We start from the raw sequence: 19,579 nt of genomic DNA on the forward strand, positions 1-19,579 counted from the left end.
CAGAAAAGGAAGGTCCCCCCTGCGCCTGTCTGCAAGCCGGGAAGAGGACGCCAGCCTCTGGCCACAGCTGTCAGCCATGGCCTGCGCCATTGCCTGCGTCCATTCTTGGTTGGGGGAACCCTAGCTAGTAGGAAGCTGTGTCCTAGTCCTGCACAAGTCATCTCCCTCTCAGGACATCTCTCTGCAAAACAGGATTGGGTTCTTGTGCTCCTAAAACCTCCCCCAGCTGCAGCAGTCTGCGAAGCATTCTCCCTACTCCAGAGAGTGGCTCAGCCTCTCCTGGTAGATACATGAGGTCCATTCAGGCCACTCACAGGCCGCCTGGGGCAGTCTCTGCAGAGTGCCCTTTGTGCCCAGACCCCAGCTGGAGACAGGAGAGCCAGCAACACCATCTGCTCAGCAGCGGCTCAGCCCTCTCTTCCCTGCTTGGATCCCCTCTAAATGTGAGTGCAATTGGAAAGGGAGAGGCCTGTAGCTCCCGAAGCACAGAGGGGAGGCCTGTCCACCCTCTGGTCCACCCTGCCTTTGCAGGCCTGGATAGGACCAACTGTGAAGACAAGAGCCAGCAGCAGTCACACTTACCCAAAGCACCAAGGAAGGGTGAGTGAGGAGAGGAGATGCTGGCTCTGTGAGGAGCTCTGGAGCCCTGAGCTTTTATACTCTGAGAGCCCTGACTCATCTATTGATCTGGGCAAGCCTCTCATTTTTGGCCTCAGTTACGTGACCCATGGCTGTCGCCCCACCTCCCTGTGATTGCAGGCATGGGGTGGCCCATTCGTGGAGATTTTGGCATTCTTGAAATGGGCAACGAAGTGTGTGACTGGCCCCTTCTCTGATGCAACTGCGTGGCAGGCTGGCCAGCAGGGATGGCCAGCCAGAGTGGATAGCAGACATTGTTTCCTAAACCTCTGGCATGGGCGCATGCCATACTCAGAGGGCTGTGCTTGAGGAATAGGGCTCTGACTTTTGAGGTGGCCCAGGAGACGTACACTTGAGATCTCAGTCTTTGGCCCAAGGAGTAGTACCTTTCATTTGCCCTCTAATCTATCCCATTGCTTGGAAATCCTCTGAACTTTAGAGAGAACTAGGACCTTCTTTGCCAGAAGTTTCTCTCCTGGTATAGCAAGTATGTTTTACTGGGGGATGTGTCCTGCTCACTGGCTTGAGACCATGAAAAAGCCACAGCGCCTAGTTCTGGCTGGCACACCATGGACAGCACCATAACAAATGGGGCACTGACAACTACTTTGATTTATTTCTGGAGACAGCAAGGGTCTGAAAAAATTGGTCACTGGTACTCATGTTCCTTGCAGAGAAGCAAGCTAAAGAGATCAGCGACGGGGACTTACCCCCCATGGTGTTTTGGGGGTCCTGCAATCTTGTGTAGCAACACTGACCTCAGCCTTACAGGCAGCTATGGAATGTAATGGACTTGAGGTTAGGTGACTGGGTTTGGGTGCTCCCTATGCTACTTGCCAACTGTGTCACTTTGGCAAAGTCACAGCACCTCGTCTAGTGCCAGCACCTAGGAGCATGCAGTAATTGCTGACTATTGAATGAACAAGTTTTCTGATGCTCAGCTACCTTGTCTGTAGTAACACAGAAGAGTGGCACCTCTCTCACAGGCTGTAAGGAGGAGATAGTTCTGTAAAGTATGGAAGGTGATGGTCTTTTCATTTTTTTCCTCCCACCACAGCGCATTCTTCCCCCCAGCTTGGCCTTCCCTTGGACACCAGGCTGGGAGGAAGTCCATGGATGGCTCGAGGCTGAGCCTTCTCTTAGGAACATAGCTCAAAAGATCCCCATTGACCCCGGGCTGATAGCATCACCTTTGTGAATGAAGAACACCCATTCCCTCCTTTCATCACCAGAACTCAATTGCTACTGTTTCAGGTACCACATTTGAACTTGTTCCACTCAGCTGTGTGTTGAAATGACAGCACCAACAGTACATTGACTGTTAATTATGGTGGAGTTTCAATGATCCCAATGATCCTGATTAGTCTGTGGCCTTCAGAAACTTGTGGCACTAGTTTTAGCTTGAACATAGTGAACCTGAGGTGAACCCAGCAGGAATTCAGGTGTTCCCCTCCAGAGAGAACAGCCAGGAGGGAGAATTGAGGCACTGTATGTGCAGGCAGGCGTCTCGCTTTGAAGCTGAAGCATCCTGGAGATCTCCGGGGGAAATAGGTTCCAACCCCACACTTTATTTAGTTGGCCACACTGGAGAAGGGGAGGAGATGCGGACCGGGTTCCACATTGATCTGTGGGTCCCCAGTGGCCCAGTACTGGGTGTTTGCTTGTCCTCAGGAATATGTAAGTAAAAGCATGTTTGCAATGCAGTGTGTTTTTGTGAAGGGAAAATTGGGAGTCTGAAACACTGGCCTCCTTCTGTTGTTCTTGGTATGAAAATGTCATTTCTTTCATGTCCTTCCTTGTCAAAATGAAAATTTAGCTGTCATAAAATAGTTTCCATATTTAGAAAAGGGAAATGTTACATTTCTATGAAATTCCAACATTTGGGAACCCCAAGTGCAGGAGACCCCAAGAAGCTACTAACTTCCAAATTGCCCACGTTGGTTTGGAGGGTCATGTTCTTACAAGAAGGATATGTTTTCTATCACATTTAAGATCTGCATGCTTTATTCATTAATCAAGCCAACACCACTGTACTGGACAGGACGTGAGCAGCAGGGAAGAGCCAGATGCCTTTACAAAGCTGTGCATGGATTGCCAAGGCAGATTTGGGGTAGGGGTACCCCTGCCTGCCTCTGCCACCCTATGTAGAATTGAATAAGGAAAGCTTTCTGACTGGTACTTCCACTTCGCCAGCATGTAGATGAGGCTGGTGCAACATGGTGTCGATAGCGATGCCAGGTCTGTGGCTCTGAGTTAGCCTTGCCCCACGTGTTCATGCATGAACCTGGTTTCCCATGCTACCCTAGACCGGAAGTCATGGGATGTCTGTGTGGACCGCAGTTAGTGATCACATTCTATCATACCAATGAGGAGATGATGGCAGATTTTAGAATTATTACTTTCAGGTATTTGGAGTTTTGTAAGACTCAGCGTGTCAGATTTTTAAGATTTGTAGCCTTTAGACACTTAGCCCTGAGTGGGTGCCTGCATGGACATTTCAGTTCTGCAGCCTCATGGATCAGATGGTGGCTCCTGCCTGCACTGGATCTTTAGTGGGCACCAGAGCATAAAGTGAATGTTTCAAGGTACCCAGGTGATAGTGTAACAGTGCTCAGTATATCCAGGTGGAATTGACGGGAACTCTTGAGGGGAACTAAGAGCTTTGGTGTGAGGGGGGCATGGTCTCTGTTTCAGCAGTCTGTGGGAGATTACAGTTCTTGAGCTTGGGGGAGTCCCCAGTTTGAGGGAAGCCTGCTCATCGCAGTCATACATAGCTAAGCTACACACATGTATTCTTATGTCTGAATGCTGACCACAGGGAGCTTGTAAGTGCAGAGTGGACACAGGGCAGAGGCTTAGGACACGTTGGCAGGGCAGGTGTAGCGTTTGAAAGCTCTATGCATTTTACATTCAAAGAGAACAGTTTTTTCCTGACCCTTCGTTGGGTTCTCTATAGTCTACCTAAGTGAAACCGTTTGATATTTCTTTTTCCTTCTGACATTTCATTTAGCATTATCCCTTCCAATTCTATCATGTTGCTGCAAATGGTGTTAGTTTATTTTTTTGATCACTGAGTAGTATTCCATTGTCTGTTTTAGGACATCTGGGTTGTGGGAAAATATGGAGACCTTCACCTGAGGGGAGAAATCAAATACTGTACAGAAATGAACAATAATGTAAGAAAATAAATAAATTTAATAAAATAACAGAAAGGGCACAGTTTTCTCTGAGAGTCCTGGCCCAGGAGGTGTATCAGAGCCTCAGGCTTCTGGGCTGCCATCTGCCTCCTCTCTCCAGCCCTCCTGGAGTGGTTTGAAGAGGTAGATGTCTCAGTTGTTACTTAGAGGTCTGGGAGAAGGACAGCTATGTAATGGCTCACAGCCACTGGAATTCCATCGCCAGGAAGCTTCACTGGATTCATGGCACCCACTGGTTCAGTCTCCCTCCCCACTTTCCCTTATCAGGGCCCTAAGGAACGATTGCACCACAGTTACAGTTGCTAGTGACAGATTCATCTGTCCTGGAAAGAGCGCCCCCATTAGTTCTTGATTCTGCATCCTGAGATTGAAGGAGATTTTATAATCCCCTGGGACTCTGAGGACGTGATGACTCTTTTGGGGGCTTGTGGGACTCATTCCTGCACAGAGGAGGGCCGCAGCTGAGTTGTTGAAGGGCTGGCAAGTAGCTGTAGACTCTGCAGGGTGAGCCGTGTGGCAGGGACAGTGTGGCACAGACCTCCCTACACAGACTCTGGTTTCTCGACCACAGTCACATGCGTGTCATGTTCCTTTTCCACACGGTCCTGTGTGCTCAGTGATGTTATCCTTATTTCCTGGAGGAGGACTGTCACATAGAGGCTAGAGGAATTGCTCAAATTCCTGCAATCTTACAGTGGCGATGCCTGGATTCAGATTCAGTGCCTTTCATTCAAATCTGGTCTTCTTCCCAAACACTCTCTACCTTTCCTTTTTGGGTTAATATGGGCAGAACATGAAGGGACAACATCCAGTTTGGTTCAGGTTTCTGCCTTCAGAGAAGCCCAGAGCAGAAATTGCCCCCCTGGGTGTTCCTGGCTCATGGGGGACAATTCTGGGCCCCTGATAGGAACCGGGAGGAGGTAGGGAGGGTGTCCAACCCAACCCTGTCACTTGTAGAGGCAGGCGAGAGCCCGAGACCCAGAGATGTTAACCACTGCACACAGCAGGTCACACAGCAGGGCTGAGAGCAGAACCCAGGCTCCTGCTGCCGGCTTGGTTTTGCGGCTGCAGATTCAGGTGGTGGCTTTCTGCTTGTTCCTGACAAGCGTACCTCCAGGCATCCATGGTGAGAGCAGGGAGTAGTTGAAATGACTATAAAAGTGTTTCATAGCTGAGCAGACTTGCTCAAGGAAGTTGCTAGGTCTGGGTGCTCTGATCTCTGGGCTTGAAAGTTGTGCATTGATTGGGAGGCTCTGTCCTGGGGCTGGGATTGGGGGTGCATGTGAGAGGGGAGAGCCGCCACGCAACCTCAGGGCTCCCACATAATTTTTACCAGCAGGGGAGATGGAGCAGTGAGCAGCACCTGTGGCCCCAGGCTTGCTCCTAGAGGCCTTTTGTGCACAGTGGTATAGAGCTGGAAAGCCCTTAGTGAACAGGTCTTTGGTACATGGTGCTGTCTATTGGTACAAGCATGTTGCCTCTGACCCATCCCCACCAATATCTAGGGTGGATAATCCCATGTTTTTCTAACTAAAATCCAAGTCCAGTGGACTGAGGAGTCAGTGTGACACAGTGGGAAAAGCACATGCATTTCTACCCCAGTCTTTTAGGTTCTCTGGCCTAAAGCTTTGTTTCAAACTCTTTTGGGTGGCTTTCGATGATCTGCCCTGATCTATTACTGGGGCTCTTTGAAAAGCAAGGCAAGGTCAGTGTTTTGCCATTTTGGTTTCTAATCCAATTTGGACACATAAGCCCTGCTTTCAGGAATCCCTGGAGCTGCAGTTGACTTTAGTTGTGGCTTCTTTCTACTCTCAGCTTCTTAATAGGATTCACTACTGAAGGCCGGAATCTCGATCCATCTTTGACTTGACCAGTGCACCTTGTTCCTCAGACATGCTGGCTATCCTGATTTTTTGCTCATTTTTCAAACTCCTATTTCAGTAGCTGACTTGGGACAAACCTTCCCACTACTTAAAAAAAAATGGGGTGACTAGGATTTGGTTGATGGGTCTCGAGTGACTTCATTTGTTTCCATCCCTGTGTTCAGGAAATCCAGGGTGAAGGGCTGGGGAAGCTTTGCTCTCATCTGACGTAGCTTCTCAGGGCCTTCCTTTCTGGGCTCGGAGCACTGTCTAGGCAAGCTCCGAACCTCCTCAACCTCCATATCCTCACCTAACTCTGGGCTGGGTCAGAGAGATTGATTGATAAATATCTGTTGATGAGGGCCTCCCTGGTGGCACAAGGGGTTAAAATGCAACCTGTGACGCTATCTGTAGCCTCTGCAGCACGAGTGCGCTCCCTGGCCAGGGAGCTACCCACATGGCGCAGCAGGCCTCTCCTGGCTCGCCCACTGCTCCCCTCAGCTGTGTATTTCAGTCCATCTGCCTGTTCTGTTCCCCACTCTGTCTCTGGTGGATCCTCTCACCCCCCCCCCCATCTCTGGCCTGTACCCCAGTTCTTGTATGCATGAATGAAAAAAATCTTTTTAAAAAAAAATCTGTTGATCAACCAAAGGATTGATGAGAATTTAGTCTCATACCCCAGGGGAAATATAATCTAATTTAGTTTCCCATGGAAAGTAACTTAAATTGGCCGTGGCAGATGACTCTCCTCGCCGACCCCCACCTTTCATGAAAGGTGTCAGATTCCTTCATTCTCTTCTTCTTTTTCAGAATATCCTTTGGCCTATGTCCTACGGTCCAGTGTCAGCTTTCTCCATGGGCCTGAAGAAGTGCTGGAGGATCTGTTCTTATTTATTTTTAGTTTTAATTTTATTTTTTTTAAAGATTTATTTATTTATGCATATAAGAACTGGGGTATAGACCAGAGGTGTGGGATGCAGAATCTGGGAAGATTCACCAGAGAGAGTGGGGAGCAGAACAGGCGGATTTACTGAAATACACTGCTGAAGGGAACAGCTGGCAAGACACGAGAGGTCTGCTGAGCCATGTGGGTTGCTCCCTGGCTGGCTGGAGATGGAACTCATGCTGCAGTGGCTGGCGGTAGCTTGATAGCGTTGTCTTAACCCCTGCGCCACCAGGGAGGCCCGCTAGTCTGTTTCAACCAGAATCGATCCTCTTCTGAGGTCTTGGGGGTGGTGAGGGTGGAGGGTTGTGCTCAAAACCTGGTCTTGCCGCCAATGACAGATGAGCTTGGGCAGAGTAGTGTCCCCAGTCCGTGGTCTGTCTACTTCTAAAGCCAATCTGACTTATTATGGCCCTGGTTTCCTTGGTCCCTCTTCACAGGTTCCCCACTCTGGACAGAATGGAGATGAGGAGGTCACAGGTAGTGACAGGGAAGCAACTAGATGGCCCAACATGAATTATGGGCCTCTGGAACACTCACTAGTACGTCCCTGGGTGCCAGTGGGGGCTCAAGTCAGAAGTATTTGGGGAGCTCTTTTCTTCCCTCCTCCCCCCACACTTGAGCTAACTGTGGAGGAGGAGGGAGGGGTTTGCAGCAGAAGGGCAGGTGAGGAAAGTTAGCCTGTGTTATGAGTAACCTTTGCAGAGTATCATTACCCAGGGTGGATTTAATTGCACGGGATTAAGAAAGGCATGTGGGTGGGTGCTTTGCTGTAGATCCTTCTGCAATTAGCATATGTCACTTTGGGCCTCCAAGGAAGGATTAATTGGCTCCTGAATGCGCTCTTGCAGTGGACCCCTGCTGGTGGAGTTGGGCCCCTTGGTCTAAGAAGTCATTCAGTTGTTGAATGCAAAGGAAAAAAGTAACCTCACTACAAATAATTTGAAAAAAAAAAAAAAAAAGGAAAAAGTTACCTATCATCTCAGTATCCAAATACAACTGATATTTTTATCTTGTTCTTGTTTTCATGTATGCCCCCCCTTTTATATCAGTTCTCAGCTTTGGGCGGTGATTTTCCCAGTGACATTGTTCTCATGTGCAGGTCCCCTCCATGGCCTCTGGAGCCTTTTGTTTGGTCCCGCCCCTCAACTCCCTTCTCAAGGCTTGGGCCCTCCAGCTGCCCTTGTGCCCTGAAACCTTGTTAGGGAGTTTCGCTGGGTCTTGGTGGTCTCCTGGATAGTATGCATGGAGTGGCTGCATAGCAGGTGGGGAGGAAGGTTTGTTCTGTGAGGAGCCCCCACCCCATCTGTCCCCCTCCCCACCTCCTCAGACCTGGTGCCTTGGTTTCCCTGGACTCTGCCTAACTCCACAGAATAATTGCTTTCCCCCAAGTGTTTTCATCTCAGCTCTTTAAATGCCAGCTTCTCTTCGCAGACCATGGGCCAGGAGTTCCTTGGAATGTGGGGGCTAAGCAGACCCTTTTAGAGTGTTAGTGGGTAGGGAAAGTGGCAGAGGATGCATGGGCAGTTTAGTGGGGCAGTTGGAAAAGAAGTCACTTAGGGTGCTGAGTGTAATGCTAGCCGAGCACCCAGTGGTGAGGGGGGCCCGAGGAAGCAAGCTAGGTGAGTTTTGAGTTGGGATTGGAAAACAGTGAAAATGGGAGATAGACAAATCCAGACTTGGATTTTGGCTCTACTGTTTTCTTCGTGTGTGTGTGTGTGTGTGTGTGTGTGTGTATGTATACGTGTGATGTGTATGTAGTCTACTTGTGTATGATGTCAGTATTTCTCCTCATGTCTGACTCTCACAAGCCCTGTGCCCACTCTCCTGGGGTGGCAGATGGGGTTGGGGGTGCTCCTCCCTGGCCTCTCCTGTCAGCCCTGTCCCTTGGTGTCCACAGTAAGTCTTCGAGTGTGGAGCTGGTCCACGTCCTTGTCTGTGATCTATGCTCTGGCCCTGGCAGTGGACTTGCCCTGTTCATGTTGTTCTTCTGTCCTCACATCAAGACAAAGCCTAGATTTCTCAGTCCAAACGGCCTTTTGTACTTCAGTTTCTGCCCATCTCTGACTATTCCCCTATAGCAGCATTTTACTTCAAATTCAACAACCCCTGTCCCCAATGAGTCAGACTGTGTTTAATACCTTCATGTTTTTTCCTGGCCTCTGCCCTGCATTTGTGAATGCCCTGTCTGATTTCTGTTTTCCTTTCACCACTCTTATCAGACATCTGCCTCTCCAGGGAAGTTTCCCCAACACAGGTCTGATGGAAAGAGTGCTATGTCTTGCAGTGCAGGGATCCCTCTCTCACTAGACCCAGGTTATCCTGCAGGGGAGCAGGGTCTCGTTCATTGTCTCGCATGTGTAGTGCTTGGCACAAGGCCTGACACTGCCAGCAGATTGCAGGTAGAATGGATGGATGGGCGAATGCGAATGAATGAATTATTCCACATCTGCCCACTTCTGGAATTGTCAGTGGCCTGGATACTAAGGTGCTTCAGCCTGGGTGGGGAGATATTGTCTCTGTCCTATTTTTACCTCCCCAACAAGATTGTTTGCTCTTGAAGGGCAGGGATGGCATTGCAGCTCTTACTAAACTTGGAACCCATGGATACGTCAGCCACTTATTAAATGAAAAAAAGAAAAGAAAGAAGTATAAAATGTAGGGAGAGAGGAAAGGAAAGTAGGAGGATAGAAGAAATGTTTCAGAGAACTCCCTAGTGGTGCAAGAGGTTAAGTCTCAGCACTATGAAGCTATCAGCAGCCACTGTAGCATCCCTGGCTAGGAAGTTCCATCCCTGGCTAGGAAGCTGACCCACATGACACAGCAGACCTCTCCTGACTCGCCTGCTGCTCCCCTCAGCAGTGTATTTCCATATATCTGCTTATTCTGCTCCCCACAATGTCTCTGGTGAATCCTCTAACACCCCCCCCCCACACCTCTGGCCTACACCCCAGCTCTTGTATACATAATTTTTTTTTTTTTTAAAGAAGAAATGTTTCAGGATCTCTAAGTATAGAAACTTGAGTTTAGTCTAAATAATCACTTTTTCTTCCTACTCACCTTTGGGTGCTCTGATCGAATTCTGGCAACCCCAAAGCATTATAGAGCCTGTTTGGCTTCCAAAGGGAGATATCATTGAAATGACATTATTTTAGATGTTTTAAAGTGAATGTGAGAACTAGTTTCTGAATTATTGATAGAAGTGACTTCATTAGCCACGTAATTGATATTAATTATTCTTAGTGTTTCATTGCTCTCCATGATTAATTAGGACAAGTTACTCCTCATAATCCCTGCTAGATTCATGTGGATTACAGAAGTTACATAAAGTGAGGTGTGCTTGCCATTGGTGAATCACAAACCCTCCTTATGTTAATAGCCACGCACTCCTTGTTTTCCCTCCTAGGAACACACTGAGTTAGTGCTAGGCTATGTATTTGAATCTTGGGTTATTTCTCTACTATTCTTGGAATTTGAGCAAGTCACTGAATTTACCTTAAGACAGGGTATAAAGTAGCATCAGCCTCACAATTAATGAGTTAATGCATGAGTTAATTCTAGTTCTGGTCTACGGAGTGAGCATTTCTAACTGGGGGAAAAGGTTAGGAAGTTAGGGAACATAAATCACTCATTTGGGCATCTGGGAATAAAGAGAAAAAGATTTCCCTCCTCTTCATTCTTCCTTGAAAAAAGAGAATGGGCTGCTCATGTTTGAAGACCATGAATTGAAGCAGAAAACACTCATTACGCACATGTAAATATGTAAATGGATGAGAATTTGTAAAAGAGAGAAAGAGAATATTAAAAGTTTATTTTGACCTTCAAAAAGTTCTTAATGGGCTTCATATTTTCATTCATTTCCTAATTTGGCTTGATTGTCAAAGTGAAATTTTAATTATCTCTTCATGCCATGAATAGAATGTAAAGGCAATATTTTTGGTAGAATATGATCTATTTTCTAGAAATATTTTTATGCACTGCTTTCAGTTTGTATTACAATGGGTACTTCAGATTTATGATTTTTATGGATATTATTGCTCAGGATGAGATATAAAGTCAGGGTAATATACCTTTTAAAATAAATTTCACTAAAAATAATGAGTCCATCTAAAGTATTACAGAATAAGAATACAAGTGGTGCATGAATGTGGGAAAAACTGACAGAGGTATGTGAATTATGGAGGTATAGGAAACTAGTTCACAACCTGAGCCCTGCTATCTCCCTCTTAGAGGGTTTTGGACCCTGGATTTCCACCTGGGAAATTCAGGCTGTGGAGGGGGCATCCTGCCCCATGTTCAGCTGGGAGCCTGGACAGATGGTGGGGTCCAAGGGCAAATCAAACCCGCCGACCCAGAGCAAGTATGATGGAGACAGCTCAGCAGTGAAATAGGCAGTGTGCCCTTTGAGCCCATACTCCTGGCTTTGGAGTCCCAGTTATTATAGAAACCATGCCTGGGTTGTGGTGAGATCTTGGCAGTTGAACAGGTGTCAGGAGACCTGGGGTGGAATCCTGGCGATGTCACTTGCCAGCTGTGGGACCACATGTGTGTCCCTTGACCTTTCTGTGATGATGTCTTTACATGTAAACAGGTTTGATTTGCCAGTGTTGTGAGGACTAAACAAGATCTATTAACTGTAATTGGAAAATAGTAGGTGTTTGATTAAATGTTTGTGAACTCAGTTAATTTAGAGGTATGGGCATAGGGTGGTAGTTTAAAGTGGGACTCCATGCAGGGCACAGCATTTCTAAGGGGCTGAATTGCAGCTGCAAGGATAAAACTCTTCTGCTAAAAGGCTTTGGTGGGCCTGCACACACCCCAGGCATCCGTGAGGGACTGGGGATGGAGAAATGATCAGGAGAAATATTTCCAGGCCAGATTTTCTCCAGTGGGTTTGCCCTCTCTAAGCTTGTTGCCCTCTCTAAGTCTGGCTAGCCCTGTCCCCTTTGCCAGTTCTCTCCCATGTTCTTCTCTGAGTCACTCTTCAGCACCTAATGTCATAATTACCAATGATAGCAAATACCATTTGTTGAGCACATACTGTATGCCAAGCTCTATGATAAACGCTTTCCATGTGATATTTTATTTAAACCTTAACCACACCCTGAGGTCTGAGGAGCATAACCAACTTGTCCAAGGTCATAGGGTCAAAAAATAAGATGACGTACAACACTGTTTTGCTTGCCAGCCTTTCCTTTTTTTTTTTTTTTTAAAAGATTATTTATGCATACAAGAACTGGGGTATAAACCAGAGATGCAGGGGGTAAGAGGGTTCACCAGAGACAGAGAAAGACAGAGTGGGGAACAGAACAGGCAGACTGACTGAAATACACTGCTGAGGGGAGCAGTGGGCAAATCAGGAGACATCTGCGGCACCATGTGAGTTATCTCCCTGGCTGGCTGGGGATTGAACTCGTGCTGCAGAGGCTGCGAATAGCTTTACAGTGCTGTGCTTAACATCTTGGGCCACCAGGGAGGCACACCAAAGCCTCTGCTCTTTAAACTCTGCTTTTCTGCGTGAATTTTGCATCAACATCAGCACTGAGCAACACTTTTTGAGAGCAGGCTAGTTGTCACACACACTCGCCCTCACACACACTCTCACATGCACCCTACCCTGAGGAGTACACGTTCTAGCACAGTGGACAGGACTGCCGGGCAGCTCACTGCACGCTGTCTGATCTGTTTCCTCACCTGTCCAGGGAGTGGACTGAATTGGCTGGTCTTCAAAGTCCCTTCTAGCTTTGCTAAGACTGTGAATGTCACAAAGGAAGGACTAGATGTTTCTGATTTCTTATAGTTTCTTGCACAGAAGTGCTGACAACCTGACTTTCTTCTTGTCTGGTGAATGTTCTCTCATGGAGACCACTGGCACTGGGTTGTGGGAGTATGTGGAGAGATCCCCCAGAGATGGGTCTGAAGGTCACTTTTTGGTTTGGTTGCTTCAGTCCTGGGGATCATCCAGGCCAACGTCTCTGAGGAACTTAGAAATGTAAGCACACTGAGTTGGAATTCCAACTGATTTATGAGGCTTTCATGTAGAATGGGGGTGCTATTGTAGCTCCCTTCAGCAGGGAATGCCCAGGCTCGTGGAGCCCAAGTCAGCCTTGCTTTTGGTCAGATGGAAAGGACGTTCTCAGCCAGGTTGGCTGTTATCTATTTCAAGAAGCCTCTTCCAACTCTAGGTTATGTGTACCCTTCTGAGCCCCTGTAATATTCTGACTATATTTTTATTTTTTAAAAATCACTTCCATGTTGTGCTTATATCAGGTGTTAATATCCATTTCCCTTTCTGGGCCAAACACACCTTGAAGATAGAACTGAAACGTACTGATCTCCCACTCTTCAGCATTTAACACGGTGTCTGCCATGCAGCAGCGGCCTATAAATGTGGGTTGGTAACACTAAGGGGGAATGTCCTGTGATGTGATTGTACCCAGTAGGAAGCAGGTAACCAGACTTTAGAGACAATAAAAGGAAGGAGAAAAAGAAGGGGGAGAAAGCATGAGGAGCTTCTTGGCACTTGTGGGACAGGAGGGAATTATTTCATTGGAAGATGATCTTGCCCTGGTGAGTAGGTCACCCAGCCCAGGATGGAGCCCTTAGTGGCCCCACCACCATCACCAAGACTTCTGTATAGACAGGATGTACGGATGTCACGCTTAACTCTTGAGACTTGTTCAGCACAGTGTCAGTCTGGGAAACCCAACAAAATCCAGAGGAAGGCACCAGGAAGAGACAAGAGCAGGGTGACATTAATTGCTACTCTTGTGCCTAATCCCCCAGTGAATCAAATGTGAGACAATGGAGGTGCTTCAGCCAAACCCTTGGTTGACAGAGATGGAATTAGCCTGGTTCAAGTCCAAACTACTTGTTGTCTTTGCTGGAATGATTTTCAGAAGTGCTACTGAGTTCCAGAGATGCCATGGCTGTTGTGGTTACTCTGTTTGGACAGGCTGCTATAGGCACAGCAATTTGTTTTTCTTTAAAATAAATTGTTTTCTGATTCCTGAGCCAAATTGCTCACCTTGCTATCTGTGGCACAACAGCCGAATGTCCTTGCAGAGCTCAGTGTCTGTGGGGGAGTTGGGTCAGGTGTGGCTGGTGGGGCCTTGTCACCACCATTGGAATGTGGCCTCACACTCCTATTTGGTGACCTCTTCACATGGGATAAGACAACTAGTGGGTCCACGCACTGACAGGTCTGGTCAAGGCTTGTCCATGGTGGGCTGAGAGGTTCTAAAGCCTGCCTTGGTGGACTTACCTTTGACTTTACTCTCTTCCCACTTTTCTTTCTCTCAAATGCCCACAGGAAATTTCCATCATGGAAAAACCCAAAGTGGGAGACACAGAAGACGGAGATGCAGGGAAAACTGCAGCCTCTGAGAAGGAGCAGATAAAGTCCTCTAGACCACCCAGATTAGGAAGAGTCATCCTATTTATTCAGTCCAGTCTGGTGCCCTCAGAGATCCCCTGCCATGATCTTTCTATTTGTCCTGCCAAATGGCAGCGTGAAAGTTTGGGGAGGCTTTGCTATTAGTTGCCAAGTTATCAGTCCGAGATCTCAAGTTACTTTTTGCTTTGTGCCTACTTTGAATTCAGCACCTTTATTTTCATCATCTCTAACACCATTGCCACTGTGTCTATATTGCCATTACTTTCAAAACTATATCAGATACTGCAGCAAGCACTGTAAGTTGTCATCTGCTACAATTGCATCGCCATTACCACTATCCCCACTAAACCACGGCCACCTCCTCTCATTCTCACCATTGGTGCTTGCACCTCCACCTCCTTCCATTGCCACCATCCCCTTCACCATCACCACATTCCCACCACAATTATGAGTATTATCACCTCCATCTTTCTCACCATTGCTACCACCTCCACCATTGCTGACACCTCCATCAGCCCCAGTGTCACCACCTCCATCATCATTACCAGTGCTGCTCATGTTTACCACCATCATCACAACTATTGTGGAGAAGGACTCAGGGAGTGATGACTAGTCATCTTCAAATGACTGAAAACTGTGGAAGAATAGTTAAAGTTACTTAGTATGGGTAAAGAAGTTAGTCAGAAAAATGGACATAAATAATAAGGAATCATCATTACATTTGGGTAAACAAAGCGATGCTTTTCATAGAGTTAGGGGAGATGAGGGATATGATGTTTGATGATAGAAGATGATGAGTAATTTGGAACATGCTGAATTTATTTGCCTAAGGTGACATCCAGATGGAGTGGTGCAGAAGGTGGTCTTCCAGCACAGCTGCTCACTCATGCTCGGATGCGCTCTATGGAATCCCACAAGAGTGGCAGTCTGAGCCATAGAGTTTTGATGTTTTTAGTTTAGAAAACTCATTTAATCCCGAAGTTGCTGGTTCCTTTTGGCATTTGGTTTTATAGGTGCTAATCGTTCTATAATATTGAAATATATTCTCTTTAAAAAAATGAGTATACTGTCGTCAGGGTGGAATCCTTCCTATCACCAGTCCTAGTCCTTGTTCCTAAATCCTGTGGCCCTTTGCACAGGGAACCAGTGCCATAATTTGGTGTGTGTGTGTTTGTACATAATTTTCTTGCCTCGACCTACATATTTAGACACAATATAGTATTATATTGAGTACATTTTATGTGATAGGACACTTTATGTATCCTGTCCCTTGCTTTCTTTTTCATCAAGAATAAATTAGCATCATAATTAAGAGAATACACCCAGGAGCTTTGCGCCTTGATTCGATTCAGCTTTGTCACTTTTTGGTTGCATGGTCTAAATTATCAACCCGCCCTTAGCCTCAGTTACCCTCTTTGTTAACTGGGGTTACAGTATACCTATGTTCATAGGGCTCCTGAGCAGTTCATGAGTTAATTTACATCACTCTCATACATCATGTTGACAGGTATAAAGTCACATTCTTGCTTGTCATTATTCCTTAGTAATTTATAGGTTGGATCTGCCAAGTCTATTTTGCAATCCCTAATTTGATGAAAACATATATATTGCTTTGACTTTCCTTATTGCAATCAAGGCTTTTGTGCATACTTTTATATATGTCTCCTATATACATGAATGGTAATTTTGTAGAGAAGGAGGGAAATTGTTACATTTATCTCTTCAGAGGTTTTATTAGAAAAATGTAATTTTAGTGTGTGGATGTCTCTCTGCCTGCTGGGCAGCCCAAGCCTCATGCAGCTCTGAAATAGAAGACCCTGGTGGCTAGGAAAGATGATCTCAGTTTCAGCTTAACTTTGGGGGCCAGGGGTCACTTTTGGGGAGGCTTACCAAACATTTATATATAATAACTCATTTAATCATTGTGGTTTTTTATTATGAAATATATTTAATATATTTTCATCATTGTTCATTTTTGTATAATGTTTGATTTTTCCTCTCAGGTGTAGTCCCCATAAAATTCCAACAACCAAGTCACCCGTGAACTGTCATTATAGTCTCTTGTGCTTTTCCCGCCTGTGTTTTGATCCCTCTCCCTCTCTCCCTCCCCTTCCCCTGCTGTATGTCTCCAATTTGTAGTTTGCCTGTTAGTTTTGTCTCTCTCTCTCACTTCTTTCCCCACCCCTTTTTTTTTTATTAGATAATAAATTTTATTGTTATATTCCCCATACAATTGCAGCCCCCCCATTCTGACCCCAATCCCTCCCCTCCCGCCCCCGCCCCCCTAAAAGTGTCTCTGGTTCATAGTTTTTTGTTGATTTTGATTTTCACTTTCTTATAGTTATTCATTTTCCTGGTCCCTTATTTAAGTTTTCTAGATTCCTGCTATGAGTGAGACCATCCGGTATTTTTCTTTTTCTTTTTGGTTTATTTCGCTGAGCATGATCCCTTCCAGCGCCATCCATGTTGCTGCAAATTGCATGTGTTTATCTTTTTTGAATGCTGAGTAATATTCCATGGTGTATATGTACCACATCTTCTTGATCCAGTCATCTATTTTTCCCCACCCCTTTTTTGATTCTCCTATATACCGTCTTTTTTTTTTTTTTAAAGATTTATTTATTTATATAAGAACTGGGGTATAGGCCAGAGGTGCAGGAGGGTGAGAGAGTTCACCAGAGACAGAGTGAGGAGCAGAACAGGCAGATGATTGAAAATACTGCTGAGGGGAGCAGCAGATGAGACAGGAGAGGTCTGCCATGCCATGTGGGTTGCTCCCTGGTGGGCCAGGAATTGAACCTGTGCTGCAGAGGCTACGGACAGCTTCACAGCACTGCGCTCAACCAGCTGCGCCACCGGGGGAGGCCTCCTATATACCGTCTATAAGTAAATCATCTGAATTTTTCCTTTTCTTTCTGATGTATTTCACTGAGCATAATCCCTTCCAGCTCCATCCAGGTTGCTATGAATGGCTTGAGCTTATCTTTTTTGATTGCTGAGTAGTATTCCATTATGTATATATGCCACATCTTCTCGATCCATTCATCTGTTTCAGACATTTAGGTTGTTCCCATATCTTAGCTATTGTAAATAGTGCTGCACTTAACCACTGTGGTTTAGGTAACATGACTATTCCCTTTTTACTCAGGAGGAAGGGAAGCAAACAGAACCATGTGATTACTGAGGTCACATAAGTAGAAGCACAGGTCCTTGGCACAGGTATGAATGTTGAATCAATTGGCCTAGTAAACCTCTTAGAATTCTGCTTAGTGCATAGAACACATTCAGTACATGTTAGTGTTATTCTAGGATTGACTGGTGACTATTAAAGCTGTAGGATTATTATTAGCACTGTTCCCTTCTGCCCTCAGACTGTGACGAAGGACTTCTCCAGACATTCATTTAGTTTGTCTTAACAAAATGATAGGAAATTGTGACTTCAAGTCTTGGTTGACCAATGTACTTCAGCCTGCTCCAGAGCCATAGACCACATTCCTTTTTTTTTTTTTTTTTTAAAGATTTATTTATTTATTTATTTATACAAGCACTGAGTACAGTCAGAAGCGCGAGAGAATTCACCAGAGCCAGAGCGGGGAACAGAACAGCCAGAGTGACGAAACACACTGCTGAGGGGAGCAGTGGGCGGGGCAGGAGAGGTCTGTCGCACCATGTGGGACCCTCGCCAGCGGCCGGGGTTCAAACCGTGCTGCAGATGCTGTGGGCAGCTTCACAGCCCAGCACTCAACCGCTGCACCACCAGGGGAGGCCCTAGACCACATTCTTAAACTTGGAGGGAATATGCTAAGAAAGTTGCTGTAATTAGCACCCCCTGTTTTTTCCCCATGTATAAGATAAATCCAGGGTGGATGCACATAAGTCTGCGTTTGTGCTGGTGCAGAAAGTGGTGTATGAGGAACCGAGTTGGGCAGGATGGCCAGTTAAGAGGCTAATGGGGCAAGTCCTGTCCCTGAGACTTGAGGAGAGATCAGCTGGCTTGAGATGTTGCAATGCTGGCAGCAAATTGAAGAGGAGTTTCCTTCTGATCCCGAAAATTGTGATGGGACAAGATGAAATGAACTTCACTCATTCATTGCATACTTTTTCTGTGAAAGAAGTTGAAGATACAAAGATGAAGAAGCCACAGCACACCCTTTCGGAGTCCACTTGTCCTGAGGACAGTCACATTGGTGAATGACTTGTGTGTGCACGCGCTGGAGGCACAAGGTGTGGTGGTGTCTGCCAGAGAAGAGGCTTGAAAGGAGTTCTCCAGTGCAGGCTGGAGGGGCTGAAAGGGCAGGGGAGGGGTTGGAGCAGGGGAAGAATGTGTGTGCAGGTACAAGTATACCAGAAGGACATACACAGGCCACTTGGGGGTTTGGAAAGATGGAGAGTGGGGTGCATGTGTGCAGAAGAGGGATGAGGAAAGAATGAAAACCCTGCTAAGGTTCTAACTTTCATCTTATAGGATATGGGTGGTCACCAAAGGGGTTTTAGATAAGAAAGAAGCATGTTTGTATCATAATTTTACAAGATAAGTTTTTTCTTCAAATATTGGCAGCTGAGGAGAAGGCGAGCTGCCTGGAGGAGGCACAGGCCCATTAGAGAGAGCACAGTGGACACAGCCAGCCAGGGCCAGGGTGGCCCCTGTGAGAAGGTGACTCTTGTCACCATGATAGAGTTCTATTGGCTGCATTGTCCAGTGAGGTCATGTGGAACAAACAGATCCTGAATACCTGTGCCCTGACAGCAGTCACAGAGCTGTTTCATTTCCTCCTGAAAGTAACTTGTCATTCGGGTATTATTGTTCCTCCCATCATACAGCTGAGTAAATGAAGTCTCAGCAGGTGGAGGAAATTGCCTCAAACCAGAGTGTGTGAGTGGGGAGCACTCCAGGAGCTCTGCGCAATGTGGGGCTTGGTTGGTTGCTGCCCCCAGCTATCCTGAGACCCAGGGAGATTGAACTGAGTTCACCTCACAGAGTTCATGTTTCCGAGTTCTGAATGGAGCATCACTTGGTGCAGCTGCAGGGAGCAGCCGGTCCAGAGAGGACTCCTTCTCACAAACAGGGCCCCGCCTGGAGTTTGGGGTGAGGACTAGATGTCCCTCTAAACAGGAGTAGGGAGCCCCAGCATACCACCAGCCTGCTCCTCCCACCTCCCCAGGGTGGAGGGAGCTGGTGTGCTCTCCGGGGTTCTTGGGGGCTAAGGGGCGTGTGGTTTTCTTCATAAGGGAGAGGCTAGATCAGTACAAATCCATCCCCCTTCTGGAAAAACTGCTCCCAGGACCTGCCTGAGTCTGTCAAGGAAGCTCAACAGGACAGTTGGGCAACTTGGCTCCTCAGATGCTTCTGGAATGTTCTAGCGACAAGAAAAAAGGGATTTCTTAACTGCTCAACTGTGAGAATAAATGGGTGGAGGGACCTATGGTGAAATGGGGTCCAGCTCCACCCCACCCCAAGGCTTCTGCAGCATGGGACCCCGGGTGTTGGGAAGTCTCTGGGCAGCCACACCTGGGAGTGTAGGAAAGTGTCTTCCACACTTGA

Source organism: Talpa europaea (assembly GCF_964194135.1).
Source record: "Talpa europaea genome assembly, chromosome: 9".
Lineage (NCBI taxonomy): Eukaryota > Metazoa > Chordata > Mammalia > Eulipotyphla > Talpidae > Talpa > Talpa europaea.